This window comes from Anopheles moucheti, unplaced genomic scaffold, assembly GCF_943734755.1.
Source record: "Anopheles moucheti unplaced genomic scaffold, idAnoMoucSN_F20_07 putative_Y_43, whole genome shotgun sequence".
NCBI classification, from domain to species: Eukaryota; Metazoa; Arthropoda; class Insecta; order Diptera; family Culicidae; genus Anopheles; species Anopheles moucheti.
The window spans coordinates 62,616-75,138 of NW_026453693.1; positions in this window are offsets into that span (position 1 = coordinate 62,616).

A 12,523-nucleotide genomic window follows, 5' to 3' on the forward strand; every position below is an offset into this window, starting at 1 on the left:
TTCAACTTAATTCGTCCATCCAAAACGAACTTTGTACTTTGCTATGAAGTTCCACCAGGAATGAGTTTTTATGCAAAAACTGTCTATTTCAACTTAATTCGTCCATCTGATTCGAACTTTGTACTTTGCTATGAAGTTCCACCAGGAATGAGTTTTTATGCAAAAACTGTCTATTTCAACTTAATTCGTCCATCTGATTCGAACTTTGTACTTTGCTATGAAGTTCCACCAGGAATGAGTTTTCATGCAAAAACTGTCTATTTCAACTTAATTCGTCCATCTGTCGAACTTTGTACTTTGCTATGAAGTTCCCACCAGGAATGAGTTTTTATGCAAAAACTGTCTATTTCAACTTAATTCGTCCATCCAAAACGAACTTTGTACTTTGCTATGAAGTTCCACCAGGAATGAGTTTTCATGCAAAAACTGTCTATTTCAACTAACTTTGTCCATCCAAAACGAACTTTGTACTTTGCAATGAAGTTCCACCAGGAATGAGTTTTCATGCAAAAACTGTCTATTTCAACTAAATTGATCCATCCAAAACGAACTTTGTACTTTGCTATGAAGTTCCACCAGGAATGAGTTTTCATGCAAAAACTGTCTATTTCAACTAACTTTGTCCATCCAAAACGAACTTTGTACTTTGCTATGAAGTTCCACCAGGAATGAGTTTTCATGCAAAAAACTGTCTATTTCAACTAACTTTGTCCATCCAAAACGAACTTTGTACTTTGCTATGAAGTTCCACCAGGAATGAGTTTTCATGCAAAAACTGTCTATTTCAACTAAATTGATCCATCCAAAACGAACTTTGTACTTTGCTATGAAGTTCCACCAGGAATGAGTTTTCATGCAAAAACTGTCTATTTCAACTAAATTGATCCATCCAAAACGAACTTTGTACTTTGCTATGAAGTTCCACCAGGAATGAGTTTTCATGCAAAAACTGTCTATTTCAACTAACTTTGTCCATCTAAAACGAACTTTGTACTTTGCTATGAAGTTCTACCAGGAATGAGTTTTCATGCAAAAACTGTCTATTTCAACTTAATTCGTCCATATAAAACGAACTTTGTACTTTGCTATGAAGTTCCACCAGGAATGAGTTTTCATACAAAAACTGTCTATTTCAACTTAATTCGTCCATCCAAAACGAACTTTGTACTTTGCTATGAAGTTCCACCAGGAATGAGTTTTCATGCAAAAACTGTCTATTTCAACTAAATTGATCCATCCAAAACGAGCTTTGTACTTTGCTATGAAGTTCCACCAGGAATGAGTTTTCATGCAAAAACTGTCTATTTCAACTAACTTTGTCCATCCAAAACGAACTTTGTACTTTGCTATGAAGTTCCACCAGGAATGAGTTTTCATGCAAAAACTGTCTATTTCAACTTAATTCGTCCATCTGATTCGAACTTTGTACTTTGCTATGAAGTTCCACCAGGAATGAGTTTTCATACAAAAACTGTCTATTTCAACTTAATTCGTCCATCCAAAACGAACTTTGTACTTTGCTATGAAGTTCCACCAGGAATGAGTTTTCATGCAAAAACTGTCTATTTCAACTAAATTGATCCATCCAAAACGAGCTTTGTACTTTGCTATGAAGTTACACCAGGAATGAGTTTTCATGCAAAAACTGTCTATTTCAACTTAATTCGTCCATCCAAAACGAACTTTGTACTTTGCTATGAAGTTCCACCAGGAATGAGTTTTCATGCAAAAACTGTCTATTTCAACTAAATTGATCCATCCAAAACGAACTTTGTACTTTGCTATGAAGTTCCACCAGGAATGAGTTTTTATGCAAAAACTGTCTATTTCAACTTAATTCGTCCATCCAAAACGAACTTTGTACTTTGCTATGAAGTTCCACCAGGAATGAGTTTTCATGCAAAAACTGTCTATTTCAACTAAATTGATCCATCCAAAACGAACTTTGTACTTTGCTATGAAGTTCCACCAGGAATGAGTTTTTATGCAAAAACTGTCTATTTCAACTAACTTTGTCCATCCAAAACGAACTTTGTACTTTGCTATGAAGTTCCACCAGGAATGAGTTTTCATACAAAAACTGTCTATTTCAACTTAATTCGTCCATCCAAAACGAACTTTGTACTTTGCTATGAAGTTCCACCAGGAATGAGTTTTCATGCAAAAACTGTCTATTTCAACTAAATTGATCCATCCAAAACGAGCTTTGTACTTTGCTATGAAGTTCCACCAGGAATGAGTTTTCATGCAAAAACTGTCTATTTCAACTAACTTTGTCCATCCAAAACGAACTTTGTACTTTGCTATGAAGTTCCACCAGGAATGAGTTTTCATACAAAAACTGTCTATTTCAACTTAATTCGTCCATCCAAAACAAACTTTGTACTTTGCTATGAAGTTCCACCAGGAATGAGTTTTCATGCAAAAACTGTCTATTTCAACTTAATTCGTCCATCTGATTCGAACTTTGTACTTTGCTATGAAGTTCCACCAGGAATGAGTTTTCATACAAAAACTGTCTATTTCAACTTAATTCGTCCATCCAAAACGAACTTTGTACTTTGCTATGAAGTTCCACCAGGAATGAGTTTTCATGCAAAAACTGTCTATTTCAACTAACTTTGTCCATCCAAAACGAACTTTGTACTTTGCTATGAAGTTCCACCAGGAATGAGTTTTCATGCAAAAACTGTCTATTTCAACTAAATTGATCCATCCACAACGAACTTTTTACTTTGCTATGAAGTTCCACCAGGAATGAGTTTTCATGCAAAAACTGTCTATTTCAACTAACTTTGTCCATCCAAAACGAACTTTGTACTTTGCTATGAAGTTCCACCAGGAATGAGTTTTCATACAAAAACTGTCTATTTCAACTTAATTCGTCCATCCAAAACGAACTTTGTACTTTGCTATGAAGTTCCACCAGGAATGAGTTTTTATGCAAAAACTGTCTATTTCAACTTAATTCGTCCATCTGATTCGAACTTTGTACTTTGCTATGAAGTTCCACCAGGAATGAGTTTTTATGCAAAAACTGTCTATTTCAACTTAATTCGTCCATCTGATTCGAACTTTGTACTTTGCTATGAAGTTCCACCAGGAATGAGTTTTCATGCAAAAACTGTCTATTTCAACTTAATTCGTCCATCTGATTCGAACTTTGTACTTTGCTATGAAGTTCCACCAGGAATGAGTTTTCATGCAAAAACTGTCTATTTCAACTAACTTTGCCCATCCAAAACGAACTTTGTACTTTGCTATGAAGTTCCACCAGGAATGAGTTTTCATGCAAAAACTGTCTATTTCAACTTAATTCGTCCATCTGATTCGAACTTTGTACTTTGCTATGAAGTTCCACCAGGAATGAGTTTTCATGCAAAAACTGTCTATTTCAACTAACTTTGCCCATCCAAAACGAACTTTGTACTTTGCTATGAAGTTCCACCAGGAATGAGTTTTCATGCAAAAACTGTCTATTTCAACTAACTTTGTCCATCCAAAACGAACTTTGTACTTTGCTATGAAGTTCCACCAGGAATGAGTTTTTATGCAAAAACTGTCTATTTCAACTTAATTCGTCCATCCAAAACGAACTTTGTACTTTGCTATGAAGTTCCACCAGGAATGAGTTTTCATGCAAAAACTGTCTATTTCAACTAACTTTGTCCATCCAAAACGAACTTTGTACTTTGCAATGAAGTTCCACCAGGAATGAGTTTTCATGCAAAAACTGTCTATTTCAACTAAATTGATCCATCCAAAACGAACTTTGTACTTTGCTATGAAGTTCCACCAGGAATGAGTTTTCATGCAAAAACTGTCTATTTCAACTAACTTTGTCCATCCAAAACGAACTTTGTACTTTGCTATGAAGTTCCACCAGGAATGAGTTTTCATGCAAAAACTGTCTATTTCAACTAACTTTGTCCATCCAAAACGAACTTTGTACTTTGCTATGAAGTTCCACCAGGAATGAGTTTTCATACAAAAACTGTCTATTTCAACTTAATTCGTCCATCCAAAACGAACTTTGTACTTTGCTATGAAGTTCCACCAGGAATGAGTTTTCATGCAAAAACTGTCTATTTCAACTAACTTTGTCCATCCAAAACGAACTTTGTACTTTGCTATGAAGTTCCACCAGGAATGAGTTTTCATGCAAAAACTGTCTATTTCAACTAAATTGATCCATCCAAAACGAACTTTGTACTTTGCTATGAAGTTCCACCAGGAATGAGTTTTCATGCAAAAACTGTCTATTCCAACTAACTTTGTCCATCCAAAACGAACTTTGTACTTTGCTATGAAGTTCCACCAGGAATGAGCTTTCATGCAAAAACTGTCTATTTCAACTAACTTTGTCCATCCAAAACGAACTTTGTACTTTGCTATGAAGTTCCACCAGGAATGAGTTTTTATGCAAAAACTGTCTATTTCAACTAACTTTGTCCATCCAAAACGAACTTTGTACTTTGCTATGAAGTTCCACCAGGAATGAGTTTTCATGCAAAAACTGTCTATTTCAACTAACTTTGTCCATCCAAAACGAACTTTGTACTTTGCTATGAAGTTCCACCAGGAATGAGTTTTCATGCAAAAACTGTCTATTTCAACTAAATTGATCCATCCAAAACGAACTTTGTACTTTGCTATGAAGTTCCACCAGGAATGAGTTTTCATGCAAAAACTGTCTATTTCAACTAACTTTGTCCATCTAAAACGAACTTTGTACTTTGCTATGAAGTTCTACCAGGAATGAGTTTTCATGCAAAAACTGTCTATTTCAACTTAATTCGTCCATCTGATTCGAACTTTGTACTTTGCTATGAAGTTCCACCAGGAATGAGTTTTCATACAAAAACTGTCTATTTCAACTTAATTCGTCCATCCAAAACGAACTTTGTACTTTGCTATGAAGTTCCACCAGGAATGAGTTTTCATGCAAAAACTGTCTATTTCAACTAAATTGATCCATCCAAAACGAACTTTGTACTTTGCTATGAAGTTCCACCAGGAATGAGTTTTTATGCAAAAACTGTCTATTTCAACTAACTTTGTCCATCCAAAACGAACTTTGTACTTTGCTATGAAGTTCCACCAGGAATGAGTTTTCATGCAAAAACTGTCTATTTCAACTTAATTCGTCCATCTGATTCGAACTTTGTACTTTGCTATGAAGTTCCACCAGGAATGAGTTTTCATACAAAAACTGTCTATTTCAACTTAATTCGTCCATCCAAAACGAACTTTGTACTTTGCTATGAAGTTCCACCAGGAATGAGTTTTCATGCAAAAACTGTCTATTTCAACTAACTTTGTCCATCCAAAACGAACTTTGTACTTTGCTATGAAGTTCCACCAGGAATGAGTTTTCATGCAAAAACTGTCTATTTCAACTAAATTGATCCATCCAAAACGAACTTTGTACTTTGCTATGAAGTTCCACCAGGAATGAGTTTTCATGCAAAAACTGTCTATTTCAACTAACTTTGTCCATCCAAAACGAACTTTGTACTTTGCTATGAAGTTCCACCAGGAATGAGTTTTCATGCAAAAACTGTCTATTTCAACTAACTTTGTCCATCTGATTCGAACTTTGTACTTTGCTATGAAGTTCCACCAGGAATGAGTTTTCATACAAAAACTGTCTATTTCAACTTAATTCGTCCATCCAAAACGAACTTTGTACTTTGCTATGAAGTTCCACCAGGAATGAGTTTTCATGCAAAAACTGTCTATTTCAACTAACTTTGTCCATCCAAAACGAACTTTGTACTTTGCTATGAAGTTCCACCAGGAATGAGTTTTCATGCAAAAACTGTCTATTTCAACTAAATTGATCCATCCAAAACGAACTTTGTACTTTGCTATGAAGTTCCACCAGGAATGAGTTTTTATGCAAAAACTGTCTATTTCAACTAACTTTGTCCATCCAAAACGAACTTTGTACTTTGCTATGAAGTTCCACCAGGAATGAGTTTTCATGCAAAAACTGTCTATTTCAACTAAATTGATCCATCCAAAACGAACTTTGTACTTTGCTATGAAGTTCCACCAGGAATGAGTTTTCATACAAAAACTGTCTATTTCAACTTAATTCGTCCATCCAAAACGAACTTTGTACTTTGCTATGAAGTTCCACCAGGAATGAGTTTTCATGCAAGAACTGTCTATTTCAACTAAATTGATCCATCCAAAACGAACTTTGTACTTTGCTATGAAGTTCCACCAGGAATGAGTTTTCATGCAAAAACTGTCTATTTCAACTAAATTGATCCATCCAAAACGAACTTTGTACTTTGCTATGAAGTTCCACCAGGAATGAGTTTTCATACAAAAACTGTCTATTTCAACTTAATTCGTCCATCCAAAACGAACTTTGTACTTTGCTATGAAGTTCCACCAGGAATGAGTTTTCATGCAAGAACTGTCTATTTCAACTAAATTGATCCATCCAAAACGAACTTTGTACTTTGCTATGAAGTTCCACCAGGAATGAGTTTTCATGCAAAAACTGTCTATTTCAACTAAATTGATCCATCCAAAACGAACTTTGTACTTTGCTATGAAGTTCCACCAGGAATGAGTTTTCATGCAAAAACTGTCTATTTCAACTAAATTGATCCATCCAAAACGAACTTTGTACTTTGCTATGAAGTTCCACCAGGAATGAGTTTTTATGCAAAAACTGTCTATTTCAACTAACTTTGTCCATCCAAAACGAACTTTGTACTTTGCTATGAAGTTCCACCAGGAATGAGTTTTCATGCAAAAACTGTCTATTTCAACTAACTTTGTCCATCCAAAACGAACTTTGTACTTTGCTATGAAGTTCCACCAGGAATGAGTTTTCATGCAAAAACTGTCTATTTCAACTAAATTGATCCATCCAAAACGAACTTTGTACTTTGCTATGAAGTTCCACCAGGAATGAGTTTTCATACAAAAACTGTCTATTTCAACTTAATTCGTCCATCCAAAACGAACTTTGTACTTTGCTATGAAGTTCCACCAGGAATGAGTTTTCATGCAAGAACTGTCTATTTCAACTAAATTGATCCATCCAAAACGAACTTTGTACTTTGCTATGAAGTTCCACCAGGAATGAGTTTTCATGCAAAAACTGTCTATTTCAACTAAATTGATCCATCCAAAACGAACTTTGTACTTTGCTATGAAGTTCCACCAGGAATGAGTTTTCATGCAAAAACTGTCTATTTCAACTAAATTGATCCATCCAAAACGAACATTGTACTTTGCTATGAAGTTCCACCAGGAATGAGTTGTTATGCAAAAACTGTCTATTTCAACTAACTTTGTCCATCCAAAACGAACTTTGTACTTTGCTATGAAGTTCCACCAGGAATGAGTTTTTATGCAAAAACTGTCTATTTCAACTTAATTCGTCCATCCAAAACGAACTTTGTACTTTGCTATGAAGTTCCACCAGGAATGAGTTTTCATGCAAGAACTGTCTATTTCAACTAAATTGATCCATCCAAAACGAACTTTGTACTTTGCTATGAAGTTCCACCAGGAATGAGTTTTCATGCAAGAACTGTCTATTTCAACTAAATTGATCCATCCAAAACGAACTTTGTACTTTGCTATGAAGTTCCACCAGGAATGAGTTTTCATGCAAAAACTGTCTATTTCAACTAAATTGATCCATCCAAAACGAACTTTGTACTTTGCTATGAAGTTCCACCAGGAATGAGTTTTCATGCAAAAACTGTCTATTTCAACTAAATTGATCCATCCAAAACGAACTTTGTACTTTGCTATGAAGTTCCACCAGGAATGAGTTTTTATGCAAAAACTGTCTATTTCAACTTACTTTGTCCATCCAAAACGAACTTTGTACTTTGCTATGAAGTTCCACCAGGAATGAGTTTTTATGCAAAAACTGTCTATTTCAACTAACTTTGTCCATCCAAAACGAACTTTGTACTTTGCTATGAAGTTCCACCAGGAATGAGTTTTCATGCAAAAACTGTCTATTTCAACTAAATTGATCCATCCAAAACGAACTTTGTACTTTGCTATGAAGTTCCACCAGGAATGAGTTTTCATGCAAAAACTGTCTATTTCAGCTAACTTTGTCCATCCAAAACGAACTTTGTACTTTGCTATGAAGTTCCACCAGGAATGAGTTTTCATACAAAAACTGTCTATTTCAACTAACTTTGTCCATCCAAAACAAACTTTGTACTTTGCTATGAAGTTCCACCAGGAATGAGTTTTTATGCAAAAACTGTCTATTTCAACTAACTTTGTCCATCCAAAACGAACTTTGTACTTTGCTATGAAGTTCCACCAGGAATGAGTTTTCATACAAAAACTGTCTATTTCAACTTAATTCGTCCATCCAAAACGAACTTTGTATTTTGCTATGAAGTTCCACCAGGAATGAGTTTTCATGCAAGAACTGTCTATTTCAACTAAATTGATCCATCCAAAACGAACTTTGTACTTTGCTATGAAGTTCCACCAGGAATGAGTTTTCATGCAAAAACTGTCTATTTCAACTAAATTGATCCATCCAAAACGAACTTTGTACTTTGCTATGAAGTTCCACCAGGAATGAGCTTTCATGCAAAAACTGTCTATTTCAACTAACTTTGTCCATCCAAAACGAACTTTGTACTTTGCTATGAAGTTCCACCAGGAATGAGTTTTTATGCAAAAACTGTCTATTTCAACTAACTTTGTCCATCCAAAACGAACTTTGTACTTTGCTATGAAGTTCCACCAGGAATGAGTTTTCATGCAAAAACTGTCTATTTCAACTAACTTTGTCCATCCAAAACGAACTTTGTACTTTGCTATGAAGTTCCACCAGGAATGAGTTTTCATGCAAAAACTGTCTATTTCAACTAAATTGATCCATCCAAAACGAACTTTGTACTTTGCTATGAAGTTCCACCAGGAATGAGTTTTCATGCAAAAACTGTCTATTTCAACTAACTTTGTCCATCTAAAACGAACTTTGTACTTTGCTATGAAGTTCTACCAGGAATGAGTTTTCATGCAAAAACTGTCTATTTCAACTTAATTCGTCCATCTGATTCGAACTTTGTACTTTGCTATGAAGTTCCACCAGGAATGAGTTTTCATACAAAAACTGTCTATTTCAACTTAATTCGTCCATCCAAAACGAACTTTGTACTTTGCTATGAAGTTCCACCAGGAATGAGTTTTCATGCAAAAACTGTCTATTTCAACTAAATTTATCCATCCAAAACGAACTTTGTACTTTGCTATGAAGTTCCACCAGGAATGAGTTTTTATGCAAAAACTGTCTATTTCAACTAACTTTGTCCATCCAAAACGAACTTTGTACTTTGCTATGAAGTTCCACCAGGAATGAGTTTTCATGCAAAAACTGTCTATTTCAACTTAATTCGTCCATCTGATTCGAACTTTGTACTTTGCTATGAAGTTCCACCAGGAATGAGTTTTCATACAAAAACTGTCTATTTCAACTTAATTCGTCCATCCAAAACGAACTTTGTACTTTGCTATGAAGTTCCACCAGGAATGAGTTTTCATGCAAAAACTGTCTATTTCAACTAACTTTGTCCATCCAAAACGAACTTTGTACTTTGCTATGAAGTTCCACCAGGAATGAGTTTTCATGCAAAAACTGTCTATTTCAACTAAATTGATCCATCCAAAACGAACTTTGTACTTTGCTATGAAGTTCCACCAGGAATGAGTTTTCATGCAAAAACTGTCTATTTCAACTAACTTTGTCCATCCAAAACGAACTTTGTACTTTGCTATGAAGTTCCACCAGGAATGAGTTTTCATGCAAAAACTGTCTATTTCAACTAACTTTGTCCATCTGATTCGAACTTTGTACTTTGCTATGAAGTTCCACCAGGAATGAGTTTTCATACAAAAACTGTCTATTTCAACTTAATTCGTCCATCCAAAACGAACTTTGTACTTTGCTATGAAGTTCCACCAGGAATGAGTTTTCATGCAAAAACTGTCTATTTCAACTAACTTTGTCCATCCAAAACGAACTTTGTACTTTGCTATGAAGTTCCACCAGGAATGAGTTTTCATGCAAAAACTGTCTATTTCAACTAAATTGATCCATCCAAAACGAACTTTGTACTTTGCTATGAAGTTCCACCAGGAATGAGTTTTTATGCAAAAACTGTCTATTTCAACTAACTTTGTCCATCCAAAACGAACTTTGTACTTTGCTATGAAGTTCCACCAGGAATGAGTTTTCATGCAAAAACTGTCTATTTCAACTAAATTGATCCATCCAAAACGAACTTTGTACTTTGCTATGAAGTTCCACCAGGAATGAGTTTTCATACAAAAACTGTCTATTTCAACTTAATTCGTCCATCCAAAACGAACTTTGTACTTTGCTATGAAGTTCCACCAGGAATGAGTTTTCATGCAAGAACTGTCTATTTCAACTAAATTGATCCATCCAAAACGAACTTTGTACTTTGCTATGAAGTTCCACCAGGAATGAGTTTTCATGCAAAAACTGTCTATTTCAACTAAATTGATCCATCCAAAACGAACTTTGTACTTTGCTATGAAGTTCCACCAGGAATGAGTTTTCATACAAAAACTGTCTATTTCAACTTAATTCGTCCATCCAAAACGAACTTTGTACTTTGCTATGAAGTTCCACCAGGAATGAGTTTTCATGCAAGAACTGTCTATTTCAACTAAATTGATCCATCCAAAACGAACTTTGTACTTTGCTATGAAGTTCCACCAGGAATGAGTTTTCATGCAAAAACTGTCTATTTCAACTAAATTGATCCATCCAAAACGAACTTTGTACTTTGCTATGAAGTTCCACCAGGAATGAGTTTTCATGCAAAAACTGTCTATTTCAACTAAATTGATCCATCCAAAACGAACTTTGTACTTTGCTATGAAGTTCCACCAGGAATGAGTTTTTATGCAAAAACTGTCTATTTCAACTAACTTTGTCCATCCAAAACGAACTTTGTACTTTGCTATGAAGTTCCACCAGGAATGAGTTTTCATGCAAAAACTGTCTATTTCAACTAAATTGATCCATCCAAAACGAACTTTGTACTTTGCTATGAAGTTCCACCAGGAATGAGTTTTCATGCAAAAACTGTCTATTTCAACTAACTTTGTCCATCCAAAACGAACTTTGTACTTTGCTATGAAGTTCCACCAGGAATGAGTTTTCATACAAAAAGTGTCTATTTCAACTAACTTTGTCCATCCAAAACAAACTTTGTACTTTGCTATGAAGTTCCACCAGGAATGAGTTTTCATGCAAAAACTGTCTATTTCAACTAAATTGATCCATCCAAAACGAACTTTGTACTTTGCTATGAAGTTCCACCAGGAATGAGTTTTCATGCAAAAACTGTCTATTTCAACTAACTTTGTCCATCCAAAACGAACTTTGTACTTTGCTATGAAGTTCCACCAGGAATGAGTTTTCATGCAAAAACTGTCTATTTCAACTAAATTGATCCATCCAAAACGAACTTTGTACTTTGCTATGAAGTTCCACCAGGAATGAGTTTTTATGCAAAAACTGTCTATTTCAACTAACTTTGTCCATCCAAAACGAACTTTGTACTTTGCTATGAAGTTCCACCAGGAATGAGTTTTCATGCAAAAACTGTCTATTTCAACTAAATTGATCCATCCAAAACGAACTTTGTACTTTGCTATGAAGTTCCACCAGGAATGAGTTTTCATACAAAAACTGTCTATTTCAACTTAATTCGTCCATCCAAAACGAACTTTGTACTTTGCTATGAAGTTCCACCAGGAATGAGTTTTCATGCAAGAACTGTCTATTTCAACTAAATTGATCCATCCAAAACGAACTTTGTACTTTGCTATGAAGTTCCACCAGGAATGAGTTTTCATGCAAAAACTGTCTATTTCAACTAAATTGATCCATCCAAAACGAACTTTTATGAAGTTCCACCAGGAATGAGTTTTCATACAAAAACTGTCTATTTTCAACTAATTCGTCCATCCAAAACGAACTTTGTACTTTGCTATGAAGTTCCACCAGGAATGAGTTTTCATGCAAGAACTGTCTATTTCAACTAAATTGATCCATCCAAAACGAACTTTGTACTTTGCTATGAAGTTCCACCAGGAATGAGTTTTCATGCAAAAACTGTCTATTTCAACTAAATTGATCCATCCAAAACGAACCTTTGTACTTTGCTATGAAGTTCCACCAGGAATGAGTTTTCATACAAAAAACTGTCTATTTCAACTAAATTGATCCATCCAAAACGAACTTTGTACTTTGCTATGAAGTTCCACCAGGAATGAGTTTTCATGCAAAAACTGTCTATTTCAACTAACTTTGTCCATCCAAAACGAACTTTGTACTTTGCTATGAGTTCCACCAGGAATGAGTTTTCATACAAAAACTGTCTATTTCAACTAACCTTTGTCCATCCAAAACAAACTTTGTACTTTGCTATGAAGATCCACCAGGAATGAGTTTTTATGCAAAAACTGTCTATTT